Genomic DNA, 11,812 nt, shown 5'->3' on the forward strand with positions numbered 1-11,812 from the left:
GTGGAGGGTGGGGTACCTGGGAGGGGGGCAGCCACCACTTCAGCCACAGAACAGGAGCCAACAACTCTAATATGCAAAGGTGTGTGAACCCTCTGGATCCTTGCGTTATCTAGTGCTGAAATTCAGAAGGGTCTTCAGGACTTGCGCAGCAGCTGGTCTTGCTCTTTGGCTGGAGGAGGGAGAGAGGAGGCTGGTGCACACCAAACAAGTGTTCTGCTCTTCTGTGGGTGAGTGAAGGGGGCAAGCTCTGGGTTCCCTTCTGAGACTTTGGGACCACGGATTGCTCCATGCTACCTGTGCTCTCTTCACTCCTGTCTCAGAAAGGTGATAACCTTTCTGATATTTGCTTCAGCTTGGTTCCCAAAACTCTGTGTCTCCTCCACAGCAAAAACCCTGTCAAGATATATTTACCATGAAGGACGATGACATTTTGAGCAAATAATTGAGATTTAAAACTCTGGTTACAAGAGCAAATAAACTAGAGCTGCTTCCTAAGCTTGTGTTTTAATTGGAAGAAGTGATTTCAGTAAATCCTTCCCAAAGTCCTTGCGCTGTCTCTTGGGCTTGATAGGCAGTGACCTAGTTTTCATGGAAGGATCTCACAGCGGTGCAGTCCCTCACCCAGCTGCACTTGGATGAGGGAGAACAGTGCACGTGTATGGTGATGGTGTGTATGCTTGGAGTTTGATTGCTCTGCTATTCAAAGTTTCCTTGGTTAGAAATACTGTTTTATGTTTACTTGGCAGCTTTTCACCTTGCTACTTGTTCTGGTTTAATTGTATGGAGTCGTGTCTCCCCTGGTGTGCTGTCAGTTGTGCATGTTGCTGAATACAATGCCTTTGGGGGTGGTCGTGAACACAAGTGACACTTTAATAAGGGTCCCTGGAGACATGGCTTTAGTACTAAGCTGCCCCCATCTCCCAACAATTGTCAGTTTAGGGCTTATTAGTCATACATCCCTCCTTTGAAACAACTATTTTTAATGCTCCTGCTCTATGCTGAGTCCTCAGAAGTCCTGTTAGGTTTTGCTGTCTTTGCTGATGGTGGCTGCTTTTTAATTGCTCAGGGAGCAGAAGCAGGGCTTGAAAACTCAATCAACATTATCTCAGCTTATCTCCTTGTCAACAGTGGATTTAAGCAGATCAAGACATTTGTAGGGATCGTGTGTAGGTGCAAAACACAACTAGCTGTAGGGGCCAGGGCAGGTCACATGCACCTGGGCTGTCCTCCCAGGTGTCAGCCATCCATGCTGTTGCCCTCAGCTGGTCTCTGCCACCCCGCTGCCAGATAGGCTCTCCGTTGTCATGGCCTGGGACAGGTCTTTGCCAAGTGAACAACCTGGCCCTGATGGCACATGACCTCTTCTAACTTCAGCTGCAATGTCAGGCCCTTTTCTCCATTGGCCTTTATACCCCTTTGCAGCAGCTGTATCTCAGGGCTGCGACTGCCAGCCCAGCATGTTAATTTAACCCTCTATGCAAGCTGAGGCAGCGCATGTGGGGAAGCCGGTATCTCTTAGCTTCTCCTGGAGGAGTCAGGAGAAGAAGCGAGTTGGGATAGCACGCCCCAGCACAGAGGGGTGTGGGTGTGGGGGAGAAGAGCAGGGTTGCAGGTAAAGCGCAGTGCAGGGAGCTGGGGCTCAGCTGTCTAGCAGGATTTGGTATGGCTCCTCTGCTGGAGCCCCGTGTCTGCCTATCCCAGGCTGGTTTTGATCCCATGTCGGTGTGGTGTGGGCAGGGGCTAGTGAACAGGCTCTGGACTGCCGTAGCTTCCTTGGAGGAGATTGGGAGAGCCCGGTGCATCTGCTGGCTCTAAGTTTGGCAGAGAGCAGGCTGGGCAAAGCAGCTGCTCCTGCCAAATGGGATTTTGTGCACAAACCTCTGGGGGCTAGGCTGAGGTCTGGCATTACCCCTGGCCTGCTTCTGAGCTTAATGAGCTACCTTATCTGTCATGTTTCCCATGGCAGATGGGGTCTATTCAGGATTAATTAAGGATCATAACTGTGACCTAGTTACCAGGCTTGCACTATTGTTACTGGAGCTCTCTGAGCCATCAGGCTGTTTGAGAGAGCTTACCCTTCTCTGCTCTGGTTACTCACTCCGTATATCCTTCTGGGCCTGCCTGAGCCCCAGTCAGGATCATGTTACATTCATTTCTCTAATAGATTCTTGCCTTACCCTCGGGTGGGTAGCTTGCCGCTTCCTGCTTTCAGCACACCAGTCAGTGTGGGGATTAGGTGTGCTGGCCTGTATCTTTCACAGTGTTGTCTCCCGTTTGAGAGGGGGATCTGAAGATGGGGAGAGATCAGCTGCAAGATTAGAGAGGATGGTGCTGGAGACAACCTCTTGAGAAGTCTAGTTCCATGCTACCATACCTTAAACCATACTGATGCTGAAGGGATATTCCCAGGGTCTCTCTTCTCTTGGCTGCTCAAATCCTTCTCATTTCCAGTTTGTACTTTATTGTAGCAAGCCTTCAGGAATGCTCCCCATAAAGGAGCAGAAATGACTAGAGCTTGAGAAGTAAATTGAGTTCAAGCTCTTCTAACCCTTCTTCTTGCCTGCCAAATTTTCAGGTAGGGCACTGTTCCAGCTGAGGATGACTTGGTCTCATATTCCTGTGGTGTGCAGACCTGTACAACCAGATCCTTTCTTCAGCTGGGGAGGGGTTGCACCACAGAGATCATGGTGGAGACTTGTCCCTTTACATCTTCCCGCTCTCTCCTTCCCTCCCTTTGCTGCTTGTTTGATGAGAGCTCGCCTTGCCTGGTGGATTGAATCTCATGCAGCTGGGCCATCACGTGTGTTCACAGCCTTGTGCACAGGGGCTGCACGTGGCATGTTTACTGTTCATGTGAGGGGGGGGTTATGTTCCTGAAGCTCCTCTCGGTCCCCCATGGAGCTGGTCCTTAACTAGCCCCATGTTTTGCTCAGGGACTGATTGTGTCCCCAGTGGGATCCCAGCAGCTCCCACTGATTTCAGACAGGAAGGAGCATGAAGGAAGCTGTTGAGTGGGACCCCTGGCAAACAGCGCTTCACTTTGTCCTCAGAAGCGCACACAGCGGGGGAACTGCTTGGCTTTTCTCCTCTGCCTCGGAAAGCATCTCTCGTGTTCCAGTGACCTGCTTATTATGTAGGTCATCATCAGCTGGAAAGAAAAAGCAATTTCAAAAGTAGGAGAAATCTAGCAGGGTCTCTCCACTGAGCAGCTCTTTCTGGAAAAGCAGGGAAAGTTGCCCTGGGGGAGGTGACAGGCAGTGTGGCTTGTTCCTTTTCCTCCCACCCTGGGCAGAGCAGTCGGAGAGGGGAAACTGCAGCTGGAGGGATGTGTGATACCCTGAAAGCAAGCAGATCCAGTGTGCCCTGTGATGGGGGAACAGTGCATTAAGGTAGACAATAGGGGCTTGACTTCAGTGCTCAGGAGTTTGTCCTTTAATGACTTTTTTGGGCTTGGTTTTAGGAGGTTGTTGCTGCTGGTCATACCGTGGTCATGTGTCTGCACAGCAGAGACCTGTGCTATACGTGCTGGAGGAGCAGTCCCTGCTGGGAGACAAGACTGTCCCACGGGGGGTGAAAAGGGGATATAGAACAAGCAAATGCCTCTGAATGCTGAAAGTAAAATTGGGACCTGAACCAGAATCATCTCAGTGCCATTCCAGTGCCATTACCCTGGGGCTGCTCCACTTTGCTTGTACCAGAGCTGACACCCTGTGATACCCACTGAGAAAAGAGAAAGTCCTTAGTGTAAACTCTTGACTATAACCTAAGCATGGGATGAATTGCTCTGTGAACAACAGGTTTGGTGAAGTCTGTCAGCACCCAGACTTGCCTCTGATGCAGTAACTCTTAATACCCTCACTATCTTCACTTTTCTCCCTAATTTCCTAAATACCAGTTGCGCTGGAGGTAGCCTGTCCCTGGCTACTTCCCACTTGGGGAAGTGTGTCTTTGCTGGCCAGCCAGCAGGCAGCCCTTTCCTTAGCAGGAGTACAAATGTGGCTCCCCTCTCTACTTGCTCAGAGAGATTTCACTTTTCCTTCAGAATGTGTAGGAATGTGATGGTTGTGAGACAGCCACACTTCACAGGACAAGCTGAAATCACTCGCAGGCTTCACTAGTAATCAAGGTGAGGCAACACGATCTCCTAAGTTGTTAATTTTGGAAATTAGATTTCAATATGCTTCGTTCTTGGCAATGAAGAGGTGTACGGGGAGGTGGGTTGTGCAGTGAGCAGAGGGCTCTACTTTGCTGTTTGCTGGGTCCCCTCCTTGGGTTCCCTTCATAGCTATGTGCCTGCTCGTTGTAGCAGAGCTGGCTGAGCAACCCCTCACTGGGCACTTGAGCTGTTGCGGCATTCGCCACTGCTAAGCCTGAGTGAAGCCTCTCCAGTTGCAGGAGGCTCCTGGCACAGACTTGTGCTTGAAGGTGCGACTGATCTTTTCCCAGAATACGCGTTCTTGCAGAGCTGCTTGCTTTGTTTTTTTAGATGTGCTTGTCTCCTGCAGCTATCGTTCCTCACTTTAAACCAGCATCTGCTGTGCTATCTAGATAAAGCATGTACATCTGGCTGTGCCTGGACTGTCTCTCTGTTCAGCATCTTGATCTTGGTTGTTTCTATTTAATATATGAAAATGTCTCTGAAGATCGCAGTTCCCCTGCCTTGTTGATCCTTAGCCAGCACATGAAAGGTCATCTCTGACTCCTGGCCCACCAACCTGGTGAGGCTGAGCAGTGAGAAAACTTTCTTCTCTATTTTTAACCTCCCTAGGGGCTGTGCCAACTCATTTGTTCACCTGCCAGGAGAATCACACATTCTCCCACTATCTGGGCAGACTCTACCAATGTGGAACAGGGTTGGGAGCCGGGACACAAAGCAACTGGTGGTGGATGGTTGCTCATGAGTGCTAGTGCTGGCGCTGCTGAGGCTTGCGGAGTGTCCTTTTCTGAAAGATTGCTGATCCCTCTTCTAAACTACTGGTTTTGTGCAAGCTAGAGCTCAGTGGCTTCCTAGGGCAAGGTCTGTTGCTTGTAGCTTATTAGTTGTCTAACCCCAGGGTACACAGTCCTCCTTGTCTCATCATACCACAGTAATCCACAGAGAAGTCAGTGTAGGAAGCAATACAGCAATGAAATTTTGAACAGAATGACATTTTTTTCACCTACAGTAAAAAGACATCTCCCATGCTTTGTGCACCCACGCGGAGCAGAGCATTAAGAAAGCAGACAAGCAGGCGTGTGTATCTTAGCTGGAGGCACTGCCATGCGATGTGCCAGTGTACCACAGACAGCTTGGAAGGCTTACTCAAGGTGTAGGATTAGGGTAAGTTGCTAGCACAAGATTTTCCAAGTTAGACAGGAGACGGGTGCCCTGAGGCTGGGATTGTCATGTTTGCTTGGTGGGTCCTTGCACATTGAGGCTGCTGTGTGCTGTAGACAGCAGAGTGCTGGAGCTGTCATGTACTTCTGGTGAGAACATCGAGGATCTCCTGTTATCTTTGCTTGGAGGAAGGGTTTGATTAGAAACTGTCTCATAAATGTGTGGTTATTGAATGAGTTGCTCCTTCAGTATGTATGAGCCATCTCCACATACATGCCAAGTGCATCTGTCCTGGGCAGGCATGCAGCTGGTCTAAAGTAAAGCAGATGAGCTTTCCTCATCACAAGCTTTTCCTCATCAAGCTTTTTCTAAATTGCTCCCTGTGTGGAGCAATTCTCCAACAATATTAAACTCAGTAGCAGGTGTGAGTCAAGCAGGTCTTGTCAAGGCTGCCCTATTTTTTCTCTTTTTGGTTTTATTATAAATCGAATCCACTGTGTCACAGGGCACAGTGCTGTTCCCAGCAGAATTGGTGGCAACAAATAGCTACCCGGGAATGGTACATATTCTGTGGTAGCTGGGGAGAACTTCCTGTTCCCAACATGTCTGGCCCCTCTGGGGCTGGTTCCCATGAAATTGTGGTACTTAACTAAAGGATGATTGGGCTCTGAAAAAATAATTTTAACCACTAATTAACTGAGTTTACTTACATGTGTGTGTTTCATTGCCTTCAGAAGTTGGTAAGGCCATGAATTTAGCAAGATGGAGCATTTAACTCAAGTTCTTAAATGGGAAGCAAGGCGACCTGGTGTTGTAATGAACTGTGATGCTTTCCTGAGGGAGTAAAGGGTGTTGTGGTCCAGACGTAAACCAGTCCTGAGGTATTGTAGGGCAGGTTGAGACCTGTGCAGGAAGGCTGGGGTTCTTGCACTTCCTTGGAAAGTGTCTGGTGCTGCTCTGGATAAGAGATGAGGTTAGGAAGCCCTTGGACTTGACTTCTTGAGATGGAAGTGTTGGCAAGACTCTGCCTAGCCCGGGGCTCTGCACAGCTTTCTGTTGCAAGAGCACATCTCCCACTTGCTCAACTTTGCTTAGCTCATCTCAAGATAAGTCTTGATATTTTTTAACGCATGTCTTCACCCAAGCCACAGGACAACAGTTTAACGGTTACTGTAGCCTCAGATGTTGCTGAACTATTGTGGGTAGTGGAAGAGCTGTACTGGAACATTGAGGGCCTTTAAAGTAAACACCAGCCTGGGTCTTGAATAGTATCAGGGCTGCTAGTGAGTAGCTGTCCCACCAAGTTACTTGTCTTGCAAGCTTCAGTTGCCCTGTGAATGAAAGAGCCTTTATTTTAATTAATCTCAAAGTAGAGTGTGCTTGAAGGGGTAAAACACCTTGGCTGTTTGTGCTGCAGTGAGTTTCCCACAACCTGGGGTTGTTCTTTCCTGCATACCCCTCACCCTTCCAGTGCTCAGGTCCTGGTTTCCACCTCTAGAGTGGTGCAGTGACCTCAGCCCAGACCTCGGCTGCCCAGGATGGGAGTGAGGAACACAGCTGTGCCCTGCCAGGCGAGAGAGGAGGGACGTGGAGATGACACTGCACCTCTGGATGCATGTTGAGGGAGGTGAGGAGGCATGGTGAAGTCACTGGAAGCTCAAACTGATGGTTTTAGCATGGCTCAGCTCTTCCTTCTGCAGCCTGCAAGCAGATCCTAGCCCCTGTCCCCACACTGCGCCCTTGCTCACATGTTTTCAGACACTGCCAAGTAAAGCAGGCAGGATACCCTCCCTACAAAGGCTTCATCAAGAAGGAGATGGCTTAATTACAACCAGACAAAGCCTTAAGGATCACAACCTCCACTGATGTCTCTGGTTGCTCAGCCCACTATGGCCACTGCAGCTCGGAGTGGGACCGCACAGGGAACTGGCTTTACAGCTCTCTTGTGCTGGGTGAGATTGTGTTTGGGGGGACAAGAAAATAGACCAGTGTCCCAGCATGAATCAGCCATCCATTTATATATAGCTACTGCTTCTTCTGTGGTACCAGGCAGTCCTGCAGGGTGATGGGCTGCAAGGATAAAGGACTGACTCTCCTCTTGTGACAGGAGGGTTTATGCTAGGCAGTTGTGGCTGGCTGCTGTTTGTGAGAGAAGAGCAAGACTCCAGATTTGGACCAAAGAGCTTCCCTACTGTCTGGGCATTCAGGGCTGAAGATCTGGTAGCTAGGCCATGACTGTTGAAGATTTTTGGTTTGGAGGTTCAGGCTATATCTTTGGAAATTGAAGAGATGAGGCTATAAACAACAATTTTCTGATTTGATGCCTTTTTAGATTTGGTATTGCAATTCTCTTGTGTTATTGGCTTCCTTTTCCATTTGTTTTAAGCTGAACTTCATGATGGCACGCGGTTGTGCTGTGGTTGTGCTGACTGCCTGCCAGCGGCTTTGAATGTGGTGGCCATGCTTCAGTTCAGTGAAAAGCTCAAAGAACAGTAAAGCTTCTAAAGGTCCCTAAGGGATCTCTGAAACCACATAGCCAGTGGATAGAGACCTTAAAATGCACTGACCAAGAAAGAGGCTGTAGCAGACTCGAACCATAGCAGCCATGAGGGAAAAAAGACCCAAACATGCAGAATCTCATTTTCCAAATACTAAATCAACGAGGGACCAAGTTTTCCTAGGTCTGCTATGATGGAGCTCCTTGCATGGCAGAGGAAACAAAGTTGCTCGCAAATTAGAAACCAAGTGAGTGGAAAAAAATTCTGGATTGCCTGCAACTACTTGCCAGTAGTGTAAGGCAGACAAAGGCTAAACATTAATTTCTCTCTAGTATCTTCTGTATTTGTTTTTTTTTCACTTGCCCAGTACTAATTCAGTGTAGCTATCTGGAGGGTGAGATGGCACACATAGCACTTGGGGGAAGAGGTGCTTCTGGGTGAGGGCATAGAATGAACGTCCACCTTTGTGGGATATCCTGCCAGGCCAGTGTGGCTGTTGCCAGTTAGACTGAATGCCACTGAGCTGCCGGAGCCAACGTGTGCTGCTGCGGGACTCTGCCTTGGGCAAGGTGCTACTTGCAGCAAGCACGGGCAGGAGGATTTGGCCCTCTCTGGAGTTGCCGTGCTGCAGTCGGTCCCATTATGCATGATGGTATCTTTGGACAAATGAGAAGGTGATGACTTAGCCTGTGTTATAACCCCTGCCCTGGGTTTCTCCAGGTCCGTTGGTTATGAGTCATTATTTGTTTATTTGCAAAATGCAGGCAAACAGTATCAATACGGCGTGATGCTATTACAGGCACTGGTGTTTGGACATCAGGCTGTGTTTGCAGAGCAGAAATAAGAGTAGTTTTACAATCTGTGTAAGCAGTCACCCACTCCTAAGAAAACCAGTCGGATATCTCGGTTTGTCCACCCAACCAATTGCTTTAGCCCAATGACCTGACTCTCTGTGGCTGCTTTTGCTATGTAAGGGGATTGATTTTCCTCCTGCAATGGTGGTTTAGCATGCGTGGGCTTTGTATCTACTTTCCACCTCCTCTACTGCGTAAAAGCATTAGGTCAAAAGCTGTAAGTGCATCGCATCTGCACAGCTGTATTTCATTTGGGAAGGAGAGGGGTTATATAAAAAATATGTTTAACTTAAGATAATTTAATGAGTTTACTAGTGATTTTTTTGTAATGCTAAAGCCTCCTCTCCATGGTCTAAGCCCAGAGCAATGAAACTGAGTGCTAATATCACCAGCTCAGTAGCGATCATGGCTCAGCTTAGGGGCAGTGTTTGGTGCTGTACCACACTGAACAAGGACATTCACCTATGTAGGAGCTTAAGTGTTGTTGGCACCAAGAGCCTTTAGCTTATAATTATGTCATCTGGAGGTGTGACAAGGGCACATCTTTATAGCAGCAAGGAATTGTTCCTGTAACTGTGTAAGAAATGTGTATAAAGCAGTTGCAGTAAAATCATGCTTTTGCTGTTTGGTTGAAGCTGTAAGAATAGGACAGCCCTCTCCAGAGGTGTGGCAGAAAATCTGCTCTAGCATAGTCCTGAGCTAAGATAACAGACAACAGGTAGGTGCAAGTACTTGTGGGGCTAGCACAAGAGAGTTGGGAGTCTTTGTTTATAATTAATGTAAATAAGCTGTGATGGAAGATTGTCATACTCCTCTTCTTGGGGTCGTTTTTATCCATGACACCAATGATTGCAACATCAGGGTGACTAATCCCATGCATGGGATTAATCTGTCTGTTTCATCCGAGGTTAGGCTGTTTGTTTGCACAGTGTGTTGTAATACTTTACAAACAAGAAGCAGAGCAGCCCTGTGTGGAGGTGTCTGCCCTCTTTGGAGATGATGGCCTGTCTTCTGCTCATGCTCACAAGAGACAGAAGGAAGAAATAAATTCATGAGACAGTTTGAGAAACAATCCTCTCAAATCCCACGCCACCAGGCGAGGAGGCTTTGTTTTGTGCAAACAAAATTGAGCCTTGGCTGACTGTACATGACAAGCAAGTCAGACCAAATGTCCATCCCGCTAGCAGCAGGCACTAAGGGAAGATGCTGGTGTGCACTATGCTCCTGGCAATCTCCTGACCCAGAGGACACAGCCCAGGACATAAGAGTGCTGGTGAACCCATTCTGCATTGAACTGTCTTAACCCTTTTATGAACTTGCTTGGTTTAGATCCAGAATTTGTCAATGAGATACAGTTCTGTATCATTTGGAAATTAACTTCCTTCAAAGAAATTAGTATTGTGTGTTCAATGTCAGCTGCACTTTCCTGCCCTCTAAAATCTAGGATAGCATATCATGCTGTCCTAAAACTTGCCGGTCTTATACAGCTCACAGTTTGAAAGGTGTAAGGTTTCATTTTGGCCAAGTATCCTGTAATGTCAACAGCTTGCATCTCTGACATCTTTTGTCATAGTGTAAGTATTTATGGCAACTATGTTATGCTGGAGGGTTTTTTCCCTGAAGGTCAAGGCAGTTGCAGATGAAATAGCCTATCCCTCTCTGTGCCAGTCCCTTACTGCCTTACTGTACCTCTGCAATATCTAATAAATGTTTGCTAATTAGAAAAATTGCCTTTGGAGTCATTTGACAGAATTAAATACTGCCAACCCTAATTGTTCAAGAAGTTGACTTAGCCAGTGGGGTCATTCCCCTCTGCCTTCTAGTTACAAGCCTTTGTGGTGCACCTAGGTTTGTGATGAGGTCCATTCTGCTTAATTAGGAAAACAAAACACTGGATGCGTTAGCATGAAGTTCTCCTAGGACACTGGCTCTCTTCAGGTGAATATACTGAAAGACACATGATAAAAATAACAGGAGTTGGAAACAACTGCCCTGACACCTCAGCTCTAATTATAAGTGTTCAGGCACTGCCCACACTTGGCAGAGGTACTGTTGTCTGTGAACAAAGCACTCAGCTTGAACCAGTGCTTGGCCATTCTCCAGCACCTGGTTTAGTGTGGCACTTCTCTGAGCAGGCAGCGCCTTTCTCGCGCTGGTTCTCCAGGGAAGTTCCTCACACAGGACAAGTTTCAGTGGATCACTTCCTCATTCTGTTCTTCTGCTTCTACTTGCACAGGATAAAAGTTACCACAAGCTTGAAAACGGGGTGGTAGCCATGTGGCTCTTGAACTGGTGTAAGTATAAATGCAGCTGTGGTGGAGGCTGTGGAGCCTGCTCACATCAGCTGAGGGTCTGGTTCTTCTGTGCAGCAGTGGTTATTCAAGAAACCAAGCAACCCCTGAGGAGCAATTGGGTGTGATATTCCCCCTGTTCTCCTCCTGGCTGCTTGGAGCATCCCAAAGCCCAGCAGGTATTTTCCATTTGGCTGTGGGAGCAGGCTGTGTAGATAAATATTCACATACTCATGAGCAGGAGGGTTTGTGCGTGTCTCTCTTTAGGCTGGTCTGGACTTTGTCATGTTCTGCTTCCTCTTCCCAGATGCTTCCTTCTGTGCTTCAACAAAGTGGGGTATGGCGTCACTTTTGGTTTTGTCTTTGGAAGAGTAAACAAAACGGAAGGCCAAAAGCCAGCTACTTAAAACACATTCCTCTGCTGTGACTGGGGGAAAAAAAAAATCTCTCCTTCAGATACAGGCACCAACTGTTTGCATTGCTCATCCTCCTGGCAAGGGTTATGGGCTTTGTCTGCCTCACTAGGTTTGAGCCTAACCTTTCTGATCTTTCTATTTTTGAGACGCCTGAAACACTATCCCTTCCTCTCATGGATCTTGGGTTCCAGCTGCTTCCCACATCTCTAGGAGTTGATAAAAAAGATCTCATACAGTGGGTCAAGGTACAGTGATAGACAAGAATGCTCTTAGTCTTGATAGGGCTTGGTTTATCTATCAATCAGGCGTGTTGTGCATCTGGCATTGAGCTGAAAGGCAGAGGAATGTGTCTGCTCTCCAAGAGGGAGTAAACCTGACCAAGAAGCGCAGGGCTGGGTGACTTGTGGGAAGTAAATTCTTCTGAGAAGGTCTGAGG

This window comes from Egretta garzetta, unplaced genomic scaffold (genome assembly GCF_000687185.1).
Source record: "Egretta garzetta isolate BGI_Z169 unplaced genomic scaffold, ASM68718v1 scaffold215, whole genome shotgun sequence".
In the NCBI taxonomy this organism is placed as follows: domain Eukaryota; kingdom Metazoa; phylum Chordata; class Aves; order Pelecaniformes; family Ardeidae; genus Egretta; species Egretta garzetta.